Below are 23,555 nucleotides of genomic sequence, written 5' to 3' on the forward strand. Positions count from 1 at the left end.
TCCTCAACAACCAACCCACAAGGAGTGTGGCTATTTTGTTATGCGGTTTATGAAAGAGATAGTTGAAGATGAAGGATTAAGCTTTGCTACCAAGGTACAAACTGAACTTGAAATTTAGACTTAATTTTATACTATTTGGAATGTATATATACTAGGATATATATATCATGGGAAGTTTGAAATTTAATAAGCTGAAAGGTTTAATTGCATGTGGGGCAGATTTTAAGTCCTAGGTAGCATTTGGCCTAGACTTAATTGGGACAGATTTTAAGTCTTATGCACATTTGCATGTGTTCATAGTAGCATTATGAAAACAAAGAAGTTATTTATAGTAGCAACTTGATGCCCTACTAGTTTCCAAGTCGCTTGTTCTCTTTTATTTTTGATTTTTTTTCTTTGGTGTATTTAGGTTACTCATTTTACATATGCTTATCATTTGTTGTGTTGTTGTGCACCTTTGATAGTTTATTTTTGAAAATCCCACCTTTCTTTGGGTCATGCAACTCTTTTCTTGGACCTATGCTTAGATTTAGCCTGTTTGTTTTGTCATGTTGACCAATTGATTGGTGACTTGCACTTTCATGAAATTGATTAATTGGCCAGCAAATTAATTTCCTGAATTTTTGTAACTTCTAAACAGATATTGGGGTTCACTATTTTTGTGTAGTCGTCATAAGTGGAATTAAGCTCTTTCATCTAATTAAGTTTGCATGCTAGAATTATTTCAATCTTACCAAATCAAAATAGACCTTTGAACAATTTCCTGCTGTCTACTAAACTTTGCCCAGGTTTGAATGTTGAATGTTGGTATACTGCATGTGTTACAGTGTGCATGTTTCATGGTGTCATGATAACATGATGGTTTGGCTGCAACCTCATTACACTTGGGACATGTTTCATTTTGTTTAAAATGTGGTTTGGATCAATTGTGTAAAAACCCTTGTTAATTATGATGATGATGGATTAATTTTATGGTTGACAGGTTAATTGTTTTTTAAGTCAATTAGATCATTAATTTGATGGTTCATGATTAACTTGATGGTTATGGCAGGTTAATTGTTTTTTAAGTCACTTGTGTCTTGGTGTATTCCCTTATGTTAATCCCTTTGTTACTCCATGGTTAATTTCAGTGAGAAAGGAGAAAGGACAACACCTACTCACAGGACCAGATTGATGAAGTACGTGCTGAATGGGCAGGCTTTCTGGTGCGCTATATGTAGATCCAATACGTACTCCTCACTTCCCTAAATCTGCTGGCTGGGTTTAACAAGCATTTTTTGGTAAATATTTTGTATAGCTAACTGGCTAGGCTGTGTAGACATGCAATATTATGATGGGAGCAGTTCATTGACTAGCTAATATTGCAAAGTCAGATATTTTGGTATTTATATGGCTGACTTTGCACGATTACTTAGGTTAGACCATGTCATCCCTAGCTTTATAGTTTTTGTAATCAACAAGTACTTTTTGTAGTTATCAAGTTACTTATAATTTTTTGGGCTGTACATTAATTGGCAAGGAATGTGTGAATGGGTTTGTTATCATGATCGACTTTGTAAACTCCAATTCCAATTTAATGAATTCATGGATCTTTTTGAGTTACCAATATTTGTGGATTACTTTGGATGCAACAAGCAGGGATTTAGTGGGATTTAATTCCAATTGGATATGCAAGCAGGGAATTAATGGGGATTCAATTGGATGTAAGCAAGGATATTAAAATGTGAATCAAACAAACAACAGTTTTAAATTTAAAAAAATTATGTTAATTAACAATAGACAACGGTTTTAGTTAAATAACCATTGTATAAAACTCCTACTAACAACAGTTAAAACGATTAACCAAAAAATTGATGTGTATCATCTATCTATACAACATTTTTGAAAAAAAATTACTTGTCAAACACCTAACTTAACATCACATATAGTTAAAAAAAGTTGTGGAAAACATGATTACCCAACGGTTTTAAGATATAAAATGATATGTATAAGTAATTAAAATAACATGTTTTAGTAAAAACTGTTGTTGAGTTTCTTATGTACAAACATCATGCTGGTTTTATACTTAATTATGCAACGGTGTTTCTTAAAACGGATGTTTAATAAGACTTCAGACAACATTTATATCATATAAGTATTGTCTAATTATTACTAATACAATTGTTTTGTATCTGTAAACGTTGTGTATTGGGTTTCAAAACAACTGTTTAAGATGAATATTGGGTATTTTGGTGGATACTAGACAACAGTTTTAAATTATAAATGTTGTATTAATACATTTAGACAACGGGTTTTTACCGTTGTCTAAATATACTATAGTCGTCACTCGCCTAGACGACGGAATTTTGGGTAAATAGACAACGGTTTTTCACCGTTGTCTATTTATATTATTGTAGTAGTGTGTGTCACTCCATTCCCTACGAGGACTGTAAGAAACATGAATTCCCCCTAGAGATTAATGAGCAAACAAAGATCATCATTAACCCTCCCTATGGGTTGAAAAGGTAGCTTGACCATTATTAACTGCATTGACAACCCTCAATGACTCTCCCTCACCACAGGCTAGATAGATGGAGAGGGATTGAAGTAATCTCAAACCTTCCAGCTATCGTGCCCCAAACTTTGACATGCAACAGAGGCACCCGCCTTGAGGCACTACAAGAAAAAACCTTTTTGGCGATGAACCCAAATTCGTCGCCTTAAAACATAAAGGTTTAGAATTATAGGCGACGTAGATTTTAGTTGCCCAAGGGTACTTTAGGCGACGACAATATCCTTCGTCGCCCAAATTACCATTGGGCGACGAAAATTAGGCCGTCGCCCAGAATTGCGTGCCAAAATGGATGTGGGGTTGTACTTTGGGCGACAAATATGTCGTTTTGTCTCCCAAAGTCTCGCTAGGCGACGAATATTGAGGTGGGTCGCCTCAGGATACTTTGCGCGAGACTAAATTCAAAGAGTGAAAGCACGAGTAAGTTCAAGGAGTGGAAACACGAGCTGCACATACACTATAAGAAGTGGGCGTCGCCAGTTGATGCATTGGCCAACCCTCTATCAAAGATGGTAGATTGGCTTGAGCAGTGGCAGTATATGTGCACGGAGTTCGAGTCTCCTACATTTTTGGTACGTTATATCATTTTAAGACTTCAAAATATTATTTTCTTTTGTTATTTCATTCCTTTATTGTATATGTACTAACACATTTACAATTTGTCTCATATTTAACAGAAGAAGTCGACCATCAATGTGAAAAACCGGAAAGCGCCGACAAGGATTGAACATCATGGTGGTTCAAGGCCCATTACATACCGGTTGGAGGAGCGACGTTGGGTACGTCGTTCTTTAATTTAATTTAATACATATATATTCATTAGTATTGTTTAATCTTTCACAACATTCTTTTTTTGTTCAGGCGGGTTCGCGATTTCCGGAGAAAAAAACCTATGAGGATGTCTTTTGCAATCATAGCGGCAGTGATGCAAGGGCGATACATGTTAGTTTTTTATCTTTTATATTTTTTCACAATTTTATTATATTCCTATTTAATTTCTTAATTTCTAACTTGTGTATTCGGTTTTGAAGGTAGAAATGCTGGTCAAGAAGGCGAGATATTTAGATGAAGCGGCCAGCTAGCTCCCTAGCGCCTGACACTCTGTTGGAGTCGATCCAACCTGATCTCGATGTCAGCCTTCGTATTCTAATGGACACAGTCGGTGTTAGGCCCGGTAGGGAGATAAGTGGCATGAGATATGGGATGATTTGTGACGTCAATACCTCATCGCCTTCTTCTCAGCCATCTCTAGTCGTCGCCGATCTGATCGCTCAATTGGAGTAGATGCAACATCAGCTAGATTCCGAGAAAGAGACTTGTGAGGCACGTATGCAGGCACATGTGTAGGCACAGGTGACTCAGATGCAGGCATAGCAAGCACAAATGCTTCAGATGATCACCTACTACCTACTTGGGTTTAGCGCGCCTGCACCGCCAAGACAGGATTCTGTTGATGCCAACGACTTAGATTGACCACTAGGGTCATATATTAGTTATCGTTTGTATGAACATATATTAGTTATCATTTGTACAGATATAATTTGGATATAATTATGAATTTTTTGCTAATTTGTGTTAATATAATTTATTAATATATTTTATGTTATATATAGTTTTTGGATAAAAATAAAAAATAAAAAATAAAAAAAAACTTGGGCGACGAAGATATGATGTCGTCGCCTATAGTGGTTTTAGGCGACAGCGTACATATTTGTCACCTCAGGGTCACTTTAGGGGACAAATAAGGTTCGTCGCCCGAAGTGATTCTAGGCGACAACATCATAACTTCGTCGCCTTAAATCACTTTAGGCGACAAAAATTCTTAGTCGCCAAAAACCAGATTTCAACACCTAAAGTGTACCTTTAGGAGATGAAGATCAAGCAAAGTCTTAAGCAACATGCTTTGGGTGACAAAATTGGAGTGATATCATAACTGAGTCTAGGGCTGCCCATCGGTTGGTTTGATTCAGTATTGGGGCTTATGGCAAAACAAAACAAAAAATTTCAGTATTTTTCGATTTCATTATTTTTCGATTTGGTAATTTTTTGTAAACTTCAGTTTTCGGTTCAATTTTGGTATCGAATACTTTGGGTTCATTTTTTATTTATTTCGGTTCATTTTCGGTTTAGTTATAGTAATACTAATTATTATATACCAATATAAATTAAAATTTAATCAATTATGATGCCAAAAATAAAATGTTTGATGGATATATATTTTGCACAAGTGGTATTGGTAGTTTAGTATAATACTGGTATTAATTGTAATAATATTAATATTAGTAATAATCAAGGATTTAAATTTCAAACATTTCGGCGAAATTTTTGATTTTTTGAGGTATGGAAATTTTAACCCTAAACCAACAAAATTTCGTTTCAATTTCGATGATTTCGTCGAAATTCTCGAAATTTGTCCAAAATTTTTGACTGGGTGGATTTCTGGGTTTTGGGAAGCTAGGTTTTGGGGAGGTTGGGTTTTGGGAGGAGCTGAAGCCGTGGAGGAAGAGAGGGGGGGTTGGGTTTTGGTGAGTTTCGGCGGCGGGGGGCGGCGACAGAGGGCGAGAGCAGGGAGAAAGAGAGAAGGGAGAAAGAGATGAGAGTGGGCTAGTGGCCGGCGCCGGTGAGGGGATGGAGATGCCGAGAGAGAGAGAGAGAGAGAGAGAGGATGGGGATGGAGCACGAACTGCAGTTACTGATGGAGGATATCAGATATGAGAGAAAGAAGAAGAACATAAAAAAGAAAGAGAAAAGAGAAGAAAAGAAAGAGAAAAGAGGGAGGAGAGAGAAGAGATAATTATAGTAGTGGGTTGCGTGAATGATGAAATGAGGAAAGAGAATGAGATTTGACTAGTAGAGTGGGTTGCGTGAATGATGTAATGAGGAGAGAGAAATTAACATAAAAATTTTAATTTTGAGTTTTTAAAACTCATGTTTATAAATTTACAAAAATATCCCTCGTTTCAAATGCTCATATCTCTTAAACTATAGCTTCGATCGATGCACAGTTTGCGCTTATGTGTTCGTGTGTTTGAGACCTTTTCAACTAGCCACAAATCGAAGTCAAAAGTCCAATAGTTCGAAAAGTCAAAAATTGGGTCAAACTAATTTAAAACAAAAATTATAAAATTAACTCAAAATATTTTATTTCTCAAATAAATTTTTAAAATAAAATTTAAAAAAATACGGGGTCTCACAATCTATCCCTCTTATAAGAATTTTGTCCTTAAAATTCCCAAAGAAAGTAATAATTGAACAACTTCAAACAAGCACAACAACAATAATTCAAAACTCTGAAAAGTTCATTTCATTTATAAAAAACTAGAAAAAAAAATTACACAACCTCTGAGGTGTTTGTTCAATCAAATTTATGTAATTATTAATTAATGAACTATTTTTTTAACAGTATTTGCCTCCAGCGCACATTATATTTATCATATATTACATGAAACCTACTATATAATTTGGTTTCTTCAATGTTTTTTTATCAATGTAGTAGATAATATGTCAAATAAACATATGGTAAAGTTTCATTCAAAATTTCCGTATTTTAATAGCAATTTCCGTCGTTTCCGTCTAATTTCTCTCGAAATTTAAAAATCTTCGAAATTTCCGTCGAAATTTGCACCGAAATTTCCTCGAAACCCGAAATTTTATTCCTTGGTAATAATATATACTAATATAATTATTTTAATAATATATATTAGTACATATCCTATTAATTTAGTTTGTATATATACCGATAAATATATATATATATATATACAAGAAGGCTCCATTATAAGATCCTACAAATAAAATTATTTGTAGGATACCTCATGTGGCCCACTTTCATATATTTTCAACAATCCGAATCGTCTATTTTGTATATCTCTATTAATAGATCATTCTTGCAAAAAATTAGCCAAATCAGAAATCATTTGTCTGTCTAACTTTGATCAAACAATTAGACGAACCAAAAATTTTCGTTAAAACTGTCCATTTGTTTGATCAAAGTTAGACAGACAAATGATTTCTGATTTGGCTAATTTTTTTCAAAAATGATTTTTGAATAGAGGTTTAAAAAATAAACAGTTCGGATTATTAAAAAACTACATGAGAGTAGGCCCCATGAGGTATCCTATAAATAATTTTATTTGTAGGATCCTACAATGGAGCCTTCATGCGTATATATATATATATATGGATTACTTACCTAAAGATGAGATTCTTATTTTCTTAAAAATAATAACATTTACTTTAGTAGAGAATAACTTTATATCTTAACTCACACTTTTGATAATATTAATATGATAATATCATACAATTATATTTTCTTATAGTTGTTTATAATATTAGTTGTTTAATATTTATTGTACCACTAACATAATAGTATTATATAAGCATATATAACTAAATTTCAGTAATTGTTTCAGTTTTTTGAGATATATATTTCGATTTTTTCGGTTTCTTTCAGCAAAATTTTTTTGTAATTCGTCGGTTTACCAACTTTTTTCGGTTTTTACCAAAACAAACCAATTTTTTTAGATTTTTTCGGTTTCGGATTTCAGATTTTCGAATTGTAAAAATCGGTTTATCAAACCAAAAAATTCTGTCAGTAATTTGTCGGTTCAATAAAAATCAAACCAAAGGGCAGCCCTAATTATGTCACCTTAAGTCACTTTAGGCGACGAAAATTCTTAGTCGCCAAAAACAAGATTTCGTCGCCTAAAGGTACACGAAGATAAAGAATTCGTCGCCTAAAGTCTTAAGTGACATGCTTTGGGCGACGCATTTTCTTCGCCCAAACTCTTAGGCGGCGAAAGCTTGTTATATTTTTTTTTTTTTGTAGTGAGAATACCTGAGACCTTAACCCTTGTAGCGAATGGATTAAACTCCCAAATACTCCCAAAATGAGTTAAGCTTTTTGTTTTAAAGTGGGCTAGATCAGAGTATTAATTTAAGTACACAGCGGAAAAATGAGAAGTAATTAAAAAACATTTCACAAAATACCAACCCCCAAGGTTACAGCAGTTCAGGGTAACCTTGAAGAATAAAAACAAGACAATATAGTCGAATAAAGGATTTCAAAATCAATCAAACACTACTGTGAAAGAAAATAAAGGTAAATAGTCCATGTGACCATCTCCAAACAACAGAGAGGGAATCACCAAACAAAGGCCAACTCAAGAAAATAGCTGAGTGGGATCACCAATGATCAACAGGAAGTTGACAAGTCCAAGGATTCTGATCCGCACGACCTCCATCCAAAATCGTCTCTTTATCGTGCCTTGTTCTTGTATAAACGTCCAATAAACAAGGAACCATAAGGGGTAAGCATTACATACGTTCATAGCTTCCTCTTAGGGGACCCTATCCAAGTTTGAAAACATGTTTGCAAATGTTCAGTTTGTCTACACAAAAGGCCTTGGTTAGCGAATTCAATTTTGGAAATCATTCCCCTAATGCATGAATTAATAGATTGGTTATCTCGTATTAGCCAGTTAACTACACATGTTTCCTAGAGCTTGATTATCGCATACCTAGACATGTTAGCCATTAATTAATAGAGTCATTAAGCATACATGAGAATTTGACAAACACATAGAGCACACAAGTACTTTGTTATCATATTGTGAGACTCATCTATGATTTCTAATCATCATGAATACCTTCTTAGGATATTCACTTGTTGCCTATTAAAACTATGGACTTTGTTATCGCCTGCACAATTCCACAACAATTACTAGATGCATACAACCCTAAGGTGATTAGTAAACACTACTACAATTGTATAAATAGACAACAGTCAATAGACAACGGTTCTTATTTTGTCCGTTATCTTAATTTAACACACAACGGATTTTAATAAACTGTTATATGAAGGTATCATATCCAATGCTATTTGGTCGGATGAATTTTCTTAAATTATTAAACACAATAGTTTTAAGTAAAACCGTTGTGTTGGACAAGTTACAGAAAAATAAAAAAATTTGCGGGTCTTTGTATTTGACAAAATACACGCCCGCGTTAATGAAAAAAACAATCGCGCCTTTAACCCCTCAGACAGAACACAGACCTCCTCCTCCTCGTGCCCTCAAACCCAGACTTGCTTCTTCCCAAAACCCAGACCTCCCGCACTCTCACTTTGCTCACTCTTTCTCTTTCTCTCTTCTGATTATGGCCATCACCCATCACCGTCCCTCACCACCATTGTGTCGCCCTTTCACCACCATTGTGTCGCCCTTTCACCACCATGTACGCACTCTTTGGGTTTTTCATGATAAAAGCTCTCAAACTCTCTGGGCAAAAAAAAAAAAAAGCTCTCACACCCTCTCGATCCCTCGATCTGCTCTCTCTCATTCTCTCTTGCTCTCAAACCCTCTCTGCTGGTCTATCTCCTTCTCTGGTGCTCTCTCTTTCTCACAAACCCTCTCGATCTGTGCTCTCTCTGTCTCTCTCAAAGCCTCCTACACTCTTAAAATTAAAATGCCCAAATCGAACTCCACCTCCTCCCTCAAGAGATTAGGAAAAATCACCGTCCTTTCAAAGCTTTGCGTGAGTTGCAGAGCCTTTGTGTTACGCTCTCACCCATTGTGGTCCTTTCATTCCCATTGCAAAGGACCCATCAGTATTGTCCTCTCTGAACATTGTGGGTAACTGCCTAAGGTGCGTCTGTGCTTTTTTCATAAGCTGAACTAGGGTTTACAAATTTGTTGATGATTTAAGGTTTATAAAGCAATACTAGATTTTTGACTTTTTCTGAATTTAGGGCTTTTATAGATTTCATTCTCATTTGATGTTTTTTTAATTTTTTTTTTCAATTTCTTTCTCATTATTTGAAAATCTGAAGGTTATGGTTGAGGTTTAAATTTATTCGTTTATGTTGGAACTAACGGTATCAGTGCTATTAAGAAATCACACTACTGCTAAATGCTTTTATTGTATTATTATAGAAATTCTATGAATCATTTTTCAAAGTTGTATTCAAAACCTCATCTGTAATAGACATTACCTACTCAAACACATAGCTTACGGTTATGTGTTATTATGGATATAGATCTACAAATTTTGACTCATGGACATTTGAGCAGCTGAGAACGATGAGCTTTGGGGGAAACAACCGCGCACAGCTTTTATTTAAGCAGCATGGATGGGCTGATGGAGGCAAAATTGAGGCTAAGTATACATCAAGAGCTGCTGAGTTATACAGGTAGATACTTTATATATCAAATTGGATACTTCATGTTCTTTATATCAATTCAGTTTTTCATTGATTTCGATAGTCCTAATAAATTAGCTAAAACCATTGTATTTATTCAATTATTTTATCTTAATTTATCTTTTTGATTTCTTGTAGCTGCTATATGCTAATGATTATGCATGTTTTGTTCTCAACACTCTCACTCTATTTCAGGTAACTTCCAATATAATATCAGTAAAATTTAGTCACTTATGAATGATTATTAAAATTATCATTTCAGTAAATGTGTTGTTCTTCTGTATTGAGAACTAAGTACTCTTATTTTTTCACAGGTTTATCTACATGAAATCAAAGAACTGACTGGTCCAAAAGTTGGTGAGTCTCTCTCTCTCTCTCTCCCCACACACACAGAAGTTGAGCATTACAATATGAAAGTTGGTTGGACTTTTTTAAGACTAAATATTTAGCTAAAAGGATTTTGTTTATATTGGTAATTAACTTAGTTTTATTTTAAAGTATTATCAACTTATTATATGAAGCTTAATCTTGGATTGTCATATATCAAAATTTTCACCCTTATGTTGCTCATGCTAAATAGATACTTTTAAATAGATACTTTAATGTGTTTTCAGCACTTAATCCCAATAAGTGGATTGAATTTAAGTTGCAAGACACTTCAAGGGTTAGCCACAATACTCAATTATTCAGGTATAGCTCCTAGACTCTCTCTCTCTCTCTCTCTCTCTCTCTCTCTCTCTCTCTCTCTTTCTCTCATTCGTTTGCTTACTCACTCATGAGGTGAAATGGGGGGTGGGTTAAAAATTAAGTTGCAATTTCTATAACCAACTCAATCTGGTCATATGAAATCCCAACCATTAATGACTATGTTATACACATGCAATTAGATGTTTTATATTCCTAGTAACAGATTTCTTGTAGTTTTCTCCCAAAATTGGCAGATTTACGTTTGATCCTACTGCCAAGTTGGGTTTAGATGTTGCTTCATGCATCATTACGAGGTATACTTTGCTGTTTATAAGTAACTCTGCTTTGTCATGAAGTTCCAATTTATAGGAAGTGTATTACTGAAATTAATTTTTCTGATGTGTTCTTCTAACTCTAGGGCTCCAATAGGACAAGATGTTGAAGGGAAACCAAAATATGTCATACGCCCGTAAGTCTTTCTGTCCAAGTGTCAATATGCTTGATTTTAAATTCTTGGAACTTGATTATGTAACTTTTGAGTCCTTAAATTTTATATTGTTTCTACTTGCATCTGTTTATATGAGTTCTTGATTTACTTTCCAATTTTTTGGTTGATCTTAAGGTATGCTGTCAATAATGATCACTTCTGCTTTGGTTCAGATTTTTGAGGATTCATCGATTTATAGATTTCAAGCTTTGTTCATTTTATTGAAACTGTGGGCAGGTGTATCCAGTAGGAAAAATGAGTCAGGAAAATTTTCATATACTTGGACAATAATTATTGAAATAGGATGATATGCTTTGCCAATAAAGGAAAACACATAAGGAAAAATATAGTTTTGATGCTAATTGATCAATAAAGTACTTGAGAGCCAGGAAATAGCAATTTCATGTTCCAAGAAATGTTCTTGAATTAAAAGTTCTGAACGGTCCTTTTTTGTCCAGGGGAGCAACTCTTGTACTTCCTAACATTAGAGGGAGCAAACCAGGGGATGAGAGGTTAGTCAGCTAATGGTCTACTGAAAACATGCTTTCCCATCATTACTTCTAGTTTCGGAACTAGTAATACTCTTTCCAGTGTTTCTGTTGTCATTGTGCTTGTGTTAGTTGTTGCCCGTTCGTCACAATAAAAAATGTACTGGTATATGCGAACTGCTTGGATGAACAATATGGTGAACATTTTTATTATTCTTTTGATCCATGGAAAAGAATCTTCATCTTCGGGTCTTTTTTTTTTTTTTCTGAGGTAAAATTATGTTTATTTTGCTTATTTTGGGTGGGTGGGGAAGGGAAATGTGGTGGATCAATGAAGGTAGACTAATTTCTTGTGAAAAAAGGTAGACTGATGACCTTCTCTTGGTTGGATCTACATAAAGGTTTTGGCAGGCAACTAATTTAACTGAAATTTCAGGAATTTCGAAGAGATTTATGATGTCGAGAAGTTTATAAGCAGCCTGGATGGTGTGGTCAGAGTAGCAAAAGAACGACCTGCTAAATTATCATCAAGGAATATTGCTGCTGTGAAGGTTTGCATTTTGGGTTGAATTTTATTTTTAATTAGTACTCCATTTCTGCCTTGTTTCAGTGGGAGCGGAGGAAGGACAACACTTATACCCAAGAAGCTAGATATCAATGAAGTCCGGGCTAAATGGGCAAACTTTGTGGGGTAGTATATGTAGACTAATGTTGGATTATTGCATATATGACACCTTTTTGACTTGATTTTGTAGGCCATGTGTTTAGTTAGACTAGCTTGGAGTATATATATGATTGATTACTTTGTTAGATTAGCTTGGGGATATTAATGATTGATAGGCTAGCTTTGCTGGATAATACTTTTGATATATGGCAGCAATTTGGTAGATTAGATTGATGCTTGATATTTTGGAAAGGCATATATGGAGGGTTTTTGTGTATGGCATGGTTGGTTTTGTAAATGGAATTGGGTTAAGGCATATATACAATTACTATCTTGAAATATCTTATATTATTTGGTATTTTATAAATTCCAATTCTTTATTATTGTGAATGGTATTTTGTAAATGTATAATTTATTAGGAATGTTAATTATGATGGGAATCAATTTGGAACAATGGTTGTACCAAAACAGTCTATCTCATCAGATTGTGCATTTTTGTTTATAATTGCATTGTGGTCAAAGACAATTGGGAGCTTCTTAAAACAGATGTAAACAGGCACATTATACAACAGTTTTTAATCAAAAGCGTGGTCTATACCCTTAACTTACAATTGTTCAATATCAGAAACCATTGTCTAATCCATAAGCATACCATACAAACCTTAAAAAGCCATTGTGCTAAATGCCTTCATACAACAGTTTCTAACTCAAAACCGATGTACCAAATAAGTATATACAATGGTTATATGGTTAAAACCTGATGTTTTAATGCATTCATACAACGGTTTCATGTAAACAACGTAGTATGAAAGACCTATAGACATGGCAGTATACCTATTTTCAATAGCCTACACAACGGTTATTAACAATAAACCGTTGTTTTAATGGCTATTTCACCTCGTGTTTCTACCTAAAATAGTTGTAAAACCAATTCTTTACTTAACATAACCGTTGTTTAACATATATATACATATCGGTTTTTAAATATAAACCGATGTTTAAATTGGCACTCAACAACGGTATCTTCCAAATCATTGATTTTAAAGGTTGTATATACAACGGTGGTACATCTATAACCGTTGTGTAGGTGCACTAGGACAACGGATTTTATCCGTTGTCTATTGGGGGTATGAATAGACAACACTCGATTAGACGACGGTAAATTATAAACTTAGACAACGGTGAAAATCCGTTGTCTGATTGCTATTTTGTAGTAGTGGAAAGAGAGCAAACAACTAGCATGGCATTCAAATAGATGAAAGAAACTTATCACATGCAAACATGCATGAAATTAAATCACAAGATCTTAGAAGCCATAAGTAAACTTATTGTTCAACACAATTAGGGTTTCAATCTTTTTCTAGCATAACAAAACTAAATCATACCTATGAAATTTAAAATAAGAATTATCATTAAATAAATAAACATCCAATCCATAATAACAACTTAAACTAAGAAAACTAGGAGAAATAACACAAAAGAACCAAAGGATGGCTATGACAAGGACTAGGGTTTAAAGGTGCATGTGCCTAGAGTTCCTCCTCTTCTTCTCTTTGCGTCACGCTCTCTCTCTCTCTCTCTCTCTCTCTCTCTCTCTCTCTCTCTCTCTCTCTCTCTCTCTCTCTCTCTCTCTTCCTATATATCTTGAGTTTCTGAATTTTAGCTCTAGAACAACTGGTGAATTGGTTTCAATGATGATGAATTCTGAGGGAATGAGAAGTATTTATAGGAGTGAGAGGACTAGAGGTTTCTCCTTTTTTTCAATGTGGAAAGTTAGAGTCCTAGGAGACTTGGAAACACATATCCTTACTTTAAAAGGTAAACCAAACCCTGGTAAATTGCGGCACTATATATAGTGGGCTAAAGCCCTTATGGACTTGCAGCATCTAGGTGTCCCATTGCGCTACCTCATGGACTCCATGCATCCTTAAGGCGTAATCCTCCTTGCTTGCATGTAGTGTGGCCCAATACTTGTGAGAAGCTTCTAGAACTTTGATTGTTGACTTTGACTTTTATTTTCTAATGCCACTAGGATTCCTTATAGAATTCGGATTCCTTATCCAACTAGTAATTGACTTTGACCATCTTGCCCATTATGACTCCCAACAGGATTAGGACTCTTTCTCCTACTAGAATTATGTTTTCTTGTCCAACCAGGATTTTCTACTTCAACTAAGATTTCTCAATTGTGACTTAGACAATGATAATTTATTCTTAATTTTTCAAGCTTGAGCTTTTCTTGTGTGACTTGGAATCAGACGACAAATGGGTCTTGCTCTTGGCCATGTCTTATGAATTTGGCGTGTATTGATGAAATCTGAGAAATGTGTTTGCATTTCTACAACATAGAGATGACTTCTCTCCAGTTTTGGGAATTCCTGGGTGTTGAACTTAAATTTGGAGAAAATACCGTGTTCCCTATAATCGTAGTCGTTGAGTAACTCATGCATAGTCTTAATTCTAGACCAAATAAGGCCTAGGGTCCAAGGACTACTCTATTTGTAGTTTTGTAACATCATTAAGTTAACAATTAAATTATTTTCATCAAATCAGACCCAAAAGAAAAAAAAAACATTTATCACAAGTAACATACAAAATTTGTATGGCATGCAAACATATTTAATGGTTAAACATCTATACCGTAATAGTGGAAATGTGAACTCATCAACATCTAAAGGTCAAAAAACATTTGCATATATCACATGCGGTGACTGCATTGTAGAATTTTTGTTTTACAATACATTTCATTCACATTTATGTTGCCATCTTTCATAGAAGGAGCACCTAAGACTAGATTTCGATGATACATGTGATTAGTACATGTGATACAAGTAGTTTTTTTTGGGCAATCTATGCGAAATATATGGTTAGTAATGTGGTTACTACATGTAGTACAAGTAGTTTTATTTTGTTAAGTTATGTAAAAGAAATGTGATTAAAAACGATCCTTGTAAATAATTTTCAATGATTCTTACAATCAAGCTCAATCAATCTTTTAATTTCTTTTATTAAAGACATTTGAGACCAAGCAAAATGCCCCACTTTTTGAAGGGTGCCAATTCACTTAAAAACTTTTATTGGTTGTACATTAAGAACCAGCACATTGAATAGTGTTACAGTAAGCATAATGATGAACCCAAATGTTAGTAAAAGAAGCACAAGAATTCAATCAACTTCAATTACAAGCTACAAAATACAATGAAGCTGTATTAATTAGGTCACTAAATTAATTTTGCATTAATACAAAAAACTAATCTTGGGTTTCATGTAACTAATTATGCAACCAGGTCTAACATAATTCAACTTCAAATCCTAGTCATGGATCGCAAAAGATGTTAATCGAATTAGAGTAGAATGCTACCATGTGATCTAAGAAAGGAGCATATATGCATTGAAATAGTAGTTACAGGCCAGAGAGCTAATTCCCAGTAAGGTTGCTCAGCTAAATGATTAGTGGGAATTGAGAAAATGATATACCAAGCAAGATATATGTAGGAAATTAAATATGTTCCCTAAGGCCAATCGTTGCCAACCTTAAGGACAACATTTCGAGCAGTCGTCCGTCGAGTAAACCTATTAAGATGGATAATACCTTCGATCTATTTAAGAGGAAGGTATAAGTGGAATAAAGATTTGTTATCCACGAAACCTATACATCTCTGTTAATAATTCTTAAATTGTTCCTAATCGAAGGGATTACTATATGGGAAACAGTATATCCAATTGAGATCATCATAGCTCATTAGCCTACTCAAATGTGGAGGCGGTTAGTCTCGGACTACGCGTGTAGAGACACCAAGGGCAGAGAGTATGAGTGCCTATAGTGAATATACATCCACTGAAAAGGATCAGTGAATGAGACTCTTGTATGGAGTGAAACACCTGACAAACAAGATCTCATTAGTTGTAGTAGATTCAAAATTATTCCTTACACCTAAGACACCATCAACTGTCTTCTGCGACTGATCGCTGTACTTTGGTGGTACAATGTGTCTCACCCCAACCCCGAGTATGCAACAGAGGCACCCATCTTGAATGCCTCAAAAAAATTAATACTACTAAATCAAGTATTAATCTCTCGAGATACTCGAGGCGAGTTAAGTATTTTGGTTTAGTACGGGTTGGGTCAGAGATAATAAATAGCGGAAAACATGAGAATTAAATATAAAACTTCTTTATAAAAGCCAATGCTCAAGGTTACGGTAGTTCATCTTGAAGAATTTAATAAATTTGAAATACACAGCAAGAATAAAATAAAGATTTCAAAACTACGCAACATGCAATATCAAAGTAGATAGCTCAAAACCATCTCCAAACAATGGAGGAAAAATCATTTTAAAACGTACTCGACAATATAAAACAATCAAATGTCATCATCATTTGAATCTAGGAAGTTGACAAGTCACACGATGCTGCTTTGCTCGACCCTCGTCCAAATTTGTCTCTTTACTGTGCTTCGTACCTATAAAAACATCTAATAAACAAGAAACAAAACAAATCTAGGGGTAAGCATCACATACGATCATAGCATCCCCTCATAGGACCCTAGCTAGTTTGAAAACCACAAAACCTTTCTCAGTGGAAATCATTTTTTGATGGATCCTTAATCATCCAAAATAAGTTCTTCAAACATTTCCTTTGAAGTCTTTTCAAAACATTTCCTTTGAAATCTTTTCAAAACATTTATGACTCGGTTGTACAACAATATTATAAACATGCAAATCCATAACAAATCATTCATATACATGATAGTCGATACATGTTAGGTAATTCTACGGCTAGCGATAATCAAAATGTATGGTTACCATAGTGAGAGTGCCAAGGTCAATAGAGGTAGGAACTCTCAATCGAATAATCATACCACCTATAAGTTATGAGCATATGCTTCGCACGGGCACACTTTGAGATGTGTGCCCGTGGCTAGACACTTCACAACTTAAAATACTTCTAAAAGGTTTAGACATTTGAACCCAAGGTCACAAGTTATGCTACCTTTACTCTCAAACCAATCATAATAAACATAGAAATAATAATAGCATGTTATAATAATTTAAAATCACACACACACACACACACACAAGAGTCCATAATTAGGAATGTAGGATAAATTAATCCCTCTATCTGGAATCCAATGCTCTTCTAGCCAATATATGCATCCTCATCCGTCTCGAATTCATCCTCCTTATTGTCACGTCACAAAGAAATCCTTCAGTAACTGGTGTTCCTAGTGTCCGACAAACGACAATTTAGTCAAAATTTAAGTTCAACAAGATCTCATCATGACCTTTCCATTTAGGTCACACGTCCCTAGAAGACTTTAGTCCTAAGTGGACCAAACTCTACTCTTTAGGGGTTTATAATTTTCAAGTTTTATCTTGATGTCAAACCACTTGACTAATTGCTTTAATTCAAAGCAATTCTACAATTTAATTTAGGTTAGAATAAATCAAACCGAAGTACTATCCAAGTATCTTAATTAATTAGCATTTCTCCAAAATAAACCACTAATTAATTAAGCTTGAATAATAGCTTAAATCCACTTAATCTCTACAATAGAAACTTGCTAGACCTAACATGCTATTGACGTTTAGTTAATAAATTAAATCTCCAAAATAAAGCTAGGTATGATTAATTAATTAAAAAATAAATCATACTTACTTAATTTAAGCATGCAAACACTTAAATAAATAAAAAAGAAAGGTTAGAACACTTACTCGATTGTAAACCTGCTTAACTAGACTCCAACTAAGCTCTCCAACTTGGGACTTCTCCTCTAAGAGAAGACTTCTAAATATTTTACTAGGAGGGAGCTTCTCAAAAGTATGAGCTTATTCCAGAATAGAAAGAATAATAATTAGTCTAGAGAAAGAAAGAGAAACCAAAGTTAGAGTGAGAAGCTCTTAAACTCTATTTGGTGGTGCAAGTGAAAATGAGGTACAAGAGTCTTTATTTATAGGCACAGGACGGTGAGAAGATGTTGTAAGTTTTCAATATGGAAAAAAAGGCTCAAAATACACTAAAAAGAGGGAAAAACCGAACTGGGTTGTGCAGTACCTGTGGGTCGACGTGCAGGTCACGTTGTGAGAGAAAACGGAGCATCTTGCCAAGCGGGTTGGGAAGATCCACGGGCGGCTGGAATTCTTTTTTTAATTTCTTCTATTTTCCAAACTTCAGAAAATCCAAACTTCAGAAAATCACCAAAAATAGCTCGGGGAACCAAATAATTCTCTGAAAAATCCTACGAACTCCTGAGACTGAGTACTAATTTTCTATGATTTCAAAATAGCCAAATCACTTCCAGAAAAAATATGAAAAATCCTCCTCTCATAATTTAATTTCAAAAAATAAAAATAAACATAATAATCATCAAACTCTTGAATTTCCTTTTTCCAAAATTCACTTCCACACAACTAATCTCTAGAACCACAATTAAAGGTCTTGGTTAGTTAGAACAAAGTTAAGGAAATTTCTAATTCCCTAATCAAACCTTAAGAACAAGGTAACAAAATTATCATAAGCCGAAAATTTGGGATACAACACAATGTACGTGTATCGAGGTACAATATGTATATCACTTGGTATAGTGGAAGGAATTACAAAGGCATATAAATGGTCAACAAGGGATCTATTGCCTTACTCTATGAGGAAGGAAGATTGTCCTGTGTGATTGATCTGATGTGAATCAAAGACTTCGGCTAAGCATATGGGTGAGATGACAATCATAACGGGGTTTTTCTAACTTTATCTAGACCAGGCTCATGATCCGAAATATAACTAACATAGTATCACGATAAGAGTTTTGACAATGCTCCATACTTCATATCAGTAATGTGGACAACATATGACGTACTAAAGGATAAAGGGACCATGTTGAATTGCATCTACAACTAAATAGGTTCCAATAATCTGTTCAATTTGGGTAAGCCAGAAACATAGTTAAGTGTCACTCAAGGCCTTTGGAAGCCCGGTGAATAATAGGTCTAATGCACCTTATCATCTCTAAGGATATAAGTGAAATTATTCTCATGGGAAAATCAAGTGGAGATTTGATTGTTCCATTGTCAAATTGAAATATAACCTAAGGATCACACACCTATAAGATAATGTTCTAGATAGAAGAAACATGATGGGTTAAGTGACTATTTGATAGTTACTTTAAGTCAAAGATGTTTGACCAAAATAATTAGCAATGAACGATTAATTAAAGTGTTAATTAATCATGGTTAATTAATCAATTACTTTCCGAACCCAAATGATTAATTAATTAGCGCAATTAATTATCACTGAACTATGACTAGTGAGATTTAATTAAGATGTTAATTAAATCCACGTGTGACATAATGGATGAAATCTTTGAATAATTCAAAGATGTGGTGTCACTTTTGAGAATAAAAGAAAGTATAGGGATAGAAGTAGAAATGTGAAAACCATAAGGATGGTGATCACATGTGACTAAAATTGGAGGAAAAAGAAGATAATATATTTAATATATGTAAAGCGAATCTCATCCAATCTCATCAATGGATGAGATTGATTGAACATTTTGGATCCAAGGGTTAAGGAAGGGAAGATATGAGTGAAGAAGAGTGAGGATGATGATGTCATACAAGATGACATCACAACATCACATGACTCCCCTAAAGGAGTGTGCGGCATAGAAAGGGATTAAGCCCTTTGCTTCTTTAATCTCTCTCATAACAACACTCTCTCATCTTCTCCAACTCTCTCCAGAATCCTAGTTTCCATAAACTCTTCTTTTCTTCCATTTGTGTGATCTTTCACCAAATCCTTGTCGAGATTAGAGAACATGCTCATGAGATGAGCCTAGGTTCATGATTGATAGTCACATAAATCTCATGGTTCCTTGTTCTTAGAGAAAGCCATTTTAGCTAACCTTCAATTCTCTAGGATCCCATCTTGGGGCATCTCTTAGTATGTCAATCCTTTAGTGATATTTCACTTGAGAGATTAGGAACCAAATTAGTTGTGATGCTCCGAAACTAGAAACACCATAGCAGAACCCGTCTTAAAGATCTCGAGACTATAATTCCCCTTACCCCGAGTATATATTATATTCTCAAGCTCTTTAAAACGAGTTAAGTCCTTTTTGTTGAACAATCTGAGTTGGATCAGAGTAGTAAAAATGCAACGGAAAAAATTACTTAATATACCTCATATAATAATAAAGACTACCAACCCGTGATGGTTATATGTTTCAAATACATTAACCCTAGTGCTACATAATAAAGCAGAAAACAATAGATAAAGAAAAATAGTAGATAAACAGATATACCAGGATAGTCCAACCCACGCCAGAGTGATTCAGTCATTAATAAAGTAGTGCAATAAATTGGACTCATAGGTAGCTAATGGGAGATACCACCTACGAGGATGAAAGAGAAACATCAACACGGATCCAAAGAAAGGTTCTAAACCAGATAACAAGGCTGAAACTGACAAGCTGCATGTGTCATGCCCACGATCTTAGTCTTGGTCGCCAACAAGGATTATCTGCACTCACAAGAGTATAGTAGGGGTAAGCGTCACATACGTTTATCGCTTCCCCTCGGGGGAAATCCTGATTAGGTTTGAAAATAATATTCGAAAATATAGGATTTCAAGGAAAATAGTTAAAAGTAATGCACACCCAAAAATAGGGTATCAATACCAATAATATTATAATGCTAATATAATAATGGAGAACGATAATGATGCCAATAATTAATGAGTAAAACCTTTGCATGCTCATACAACGTTTTTAGTGAAAATTATTCATGTTACATGACATAGTTCAAAAACATACCTGCGACCGATCACATACAGCCCAATCATCAGAATCGGCAATTCAACCACCACCTCGATATTGTGACGAGAGTATCCATTTACTTGGTAATACCACATTGGCTAGCCTCTCAGAAAAACATTCGACTAAGTAGTCCGTACTTACCATTTCGGAGGTTTAAGGGATCGAAACACAAGGTCACAACACGTGCCCTCTACTCTCAGGTCACCCAAGGTATCACACAGAGAAAATCACACAAATATACCATACAAAAACCATGCACATTCTCTGTGAAAAGCATTTCCATATTTATATAGTACTAAAATATGTAGGAAATCCACTAACCGAGATGTGGTACTTTCCCTTACCTATTTTACCAAAGTTTGTCCCTTGCCTGATCCCTTTTATGTGTCTGGGTTCCACTTGTACCTACTGGGAGACTGGAGATCTGAATCCGACAACAACTTTTAGGAACTAACTAAACGTACCCCTGACCTTTGTCTGTTAAGACCAGATAAAATTCAGAGGTTTGACACTAGCATAATTCCTAGGCTTTATGAATTCTTGATCTAACATGACCTTGATCCTCGAGGTAAAAAGTCATGTCAGATCATTTGGTTTCAATTTAGATTCATTTTAATTTATTATCGAGGAGGTTAATCAGATATGAACCTACAATGAGACCAGGTCAGTGCATGGGGAAACTGAGGGAGCTCTGGCTCAATACCCTACGCCCGTTCGAATTTATTTCGATTTAATGATTAATAATTAGGAACCCAAAAAGACCTTTCCCTTTTTGGGATAAACATCAAATCAGATACGAGGAGTACGAAACCAACCGCATCGAATTCCATGCAAACGGTTATTTGAGGAGTCCAAAGGTCTTATCACATGTGATAAGAACATTCAATGCTCAAGGATTGGGAACTGTGTTCCTTAACCCCTCGGTCCGATGAACCGAGGCTCAAGGAAATAGAGGGGGCAATGTTTCGTCCTAATTTTGCACTTTTCAGTTGATGGGCCAGATATGGAAAGATATCGGGTTGTTGGAGAATCCGCCCAATAAATGGAAGAAATTGTCAGAACAAAGCCGGTCGATAGGATAAATGAGCCGAAGATGACACAACAGCCCATAAAGCCATGCGGATTAGATCAAAGGAGGCAAGTCCCATTAGAACAAGAAACCATGGTATCCTTGGGAGATCAAGAGTCATAACTCCTTAAGATACTTACCCGATACAACTTCTTGGAGAATTGGGACTCTTGGGATCCAAGGCATCTATTAGGGTTTTCTCACTATAAATAGAGGCCCTAGGTCAGCACAAGAAGACAATTGAAATCCCCAAAAAAATTCCCAAAAATTCCAAGCATCAAGAGCCTTTGTATTTTCGATTTTCATAGGTAGTTACTATGTTCTTTTGTTTTAGGCTTATTTTTTAGGAAATCTCATGGTTTCTCTCAAGAAGTTGAGATCAAAACTTTTATGTTCTCTAGTTTTTATTAGTATTAATATGAGTATGCTTCTTCAATTAGCATATTGTTAGCTTTAGATTTACTTAATTTCCTGTTATTTACTTCTTGCATAAGTAGGTTTATTGCTTCTTTATTGCTTTATTAGATTATGGTAGTTTAGATTATGCGTTTTACCGTTCAAACTCGAATTATCACAATTAATACCGAAAATCATCTTTGTTTTTATTTTGTTTTTACTGTCAATTGCTATTTACTTGATCCCGATTTTATATTTGTCACTCGCATGTACACGTTTTCACACTGCATCACCATCACACTTAATACGGCTCATCTACCCTAAGTCCTTCCAGTTAAGGCGTTAGAACCTTAGACCCCGATAGGTGTTCCTTCCTCTCGGTTCACGGTCACCTGACCGGAAGTCAGTAACGCGCATCATCATCATTGTATACTCGGCCTCCCAGCCGTGCATCGGCACGCCAAACACAAAATTTGAAGGACGTGGTCTCCTTGATACGTGGCTGCAGAGATTTTGAGGAAAACACATCCATTATTGTTTTACATTATATAACTTATATATTTATTATCTTGCTATCTTGTTTTCATTTTGATTATGTTCTCCATTGGTAATTAGCAACAAAACCCGTTCAACATTTCTATTGGTTGCACATTAAATTGATTAAGGGCTAGAAGATTATTAATCGAATGAGTGACGAGAAGTTCCTCATCTTTAATGAGCTCTCTTTGATGAGCTATTATCGAGCTCTCTTTGACGGTGTCGATCTCAAAGCGAAGATGGTGGATCCTTTGTTGTATTCATAGATTGGTGATGGTGGGTCTATTGTACGTTGTTGCATCCATGTTCTGGCAGATCTGCCACGTGTTTTTTTTTTTTAACTCATTTGTATTGAATTGATTTAGAATTTGGGTTTATGTAATTTACACTTATTGATGGAAGTAACCAAAGTTAGATTTCTTAGTGAAACTTGACTATTATCATTCATTTTTCTGATTTTTACTTGAAAGTTAGATTAATTTCAAAGAAAATGAAGTGTTGCAGATCTGAATTTTTTTGTTTGTTACAATAGATTTTGAGTTTGTTCATCAAAAGATGATCGTGCTAGTTGCAGCCACTTTAGATGGTATTGCAGCCACTATGGATGGTGTTGTTGCACTTTTCTATCGACCACTTTGTTGACCTTGACCCGGCGAGCCGGGTAAACAACCA

General features: G+C 34.9%; 1 long non-coding RNA gene across 7 annotated transcripts; it reads left to right on the forward strand.

Moving 5' to 3' along the window:
* Window positions 1–8,605: 8,605 nt before the first annotated feature.
* LOC147291897 (uncharacterized) lies at window positions 8,606–12,421 on the forward strand. Of its 7 annotated transcripts, none has more exons than XR_015121285.1 (9): window positions 8,606–9,196; window positions 9,622–9,740; window positions 9,888–9,944; window positions 10,064–10,106; window positions 10,364–10,439; window positions 10,671–10,750; window positions 10,855–10,905; window positions 11,382–11,435; window positions 11,848–12,421. It is a non-coding gene; the product is annotated as an uncharacterized LOC147291897 (long non-coding RNA). The 7 variants fall into 7 exon arrangements; XR_015121289.1 differs by having other exon boundaries at window positions 10,691–10,750; XR_015121288.1 differs by having other exon boundaries at window positions 9,588–9,740; window positions 10,064–10,439.
* The last annotated feature ends 11,134 nt before the right edge of the window (window positions 12,422–23,555 follow it).

This window comes from Dryas octopetala, chromosome 3 (assembly GCF_963921425.1).
Source record: "Dryas octopetala chromosome 3, drDryOcto1.1, whole genome shotgun sequence".
Lineage (NCBI taxonomy): Eukaryota > Viridiplantae > Streptophyta > Magnoliopsida > Rosales > Rosaceae > Dryas > Dryas octopetala.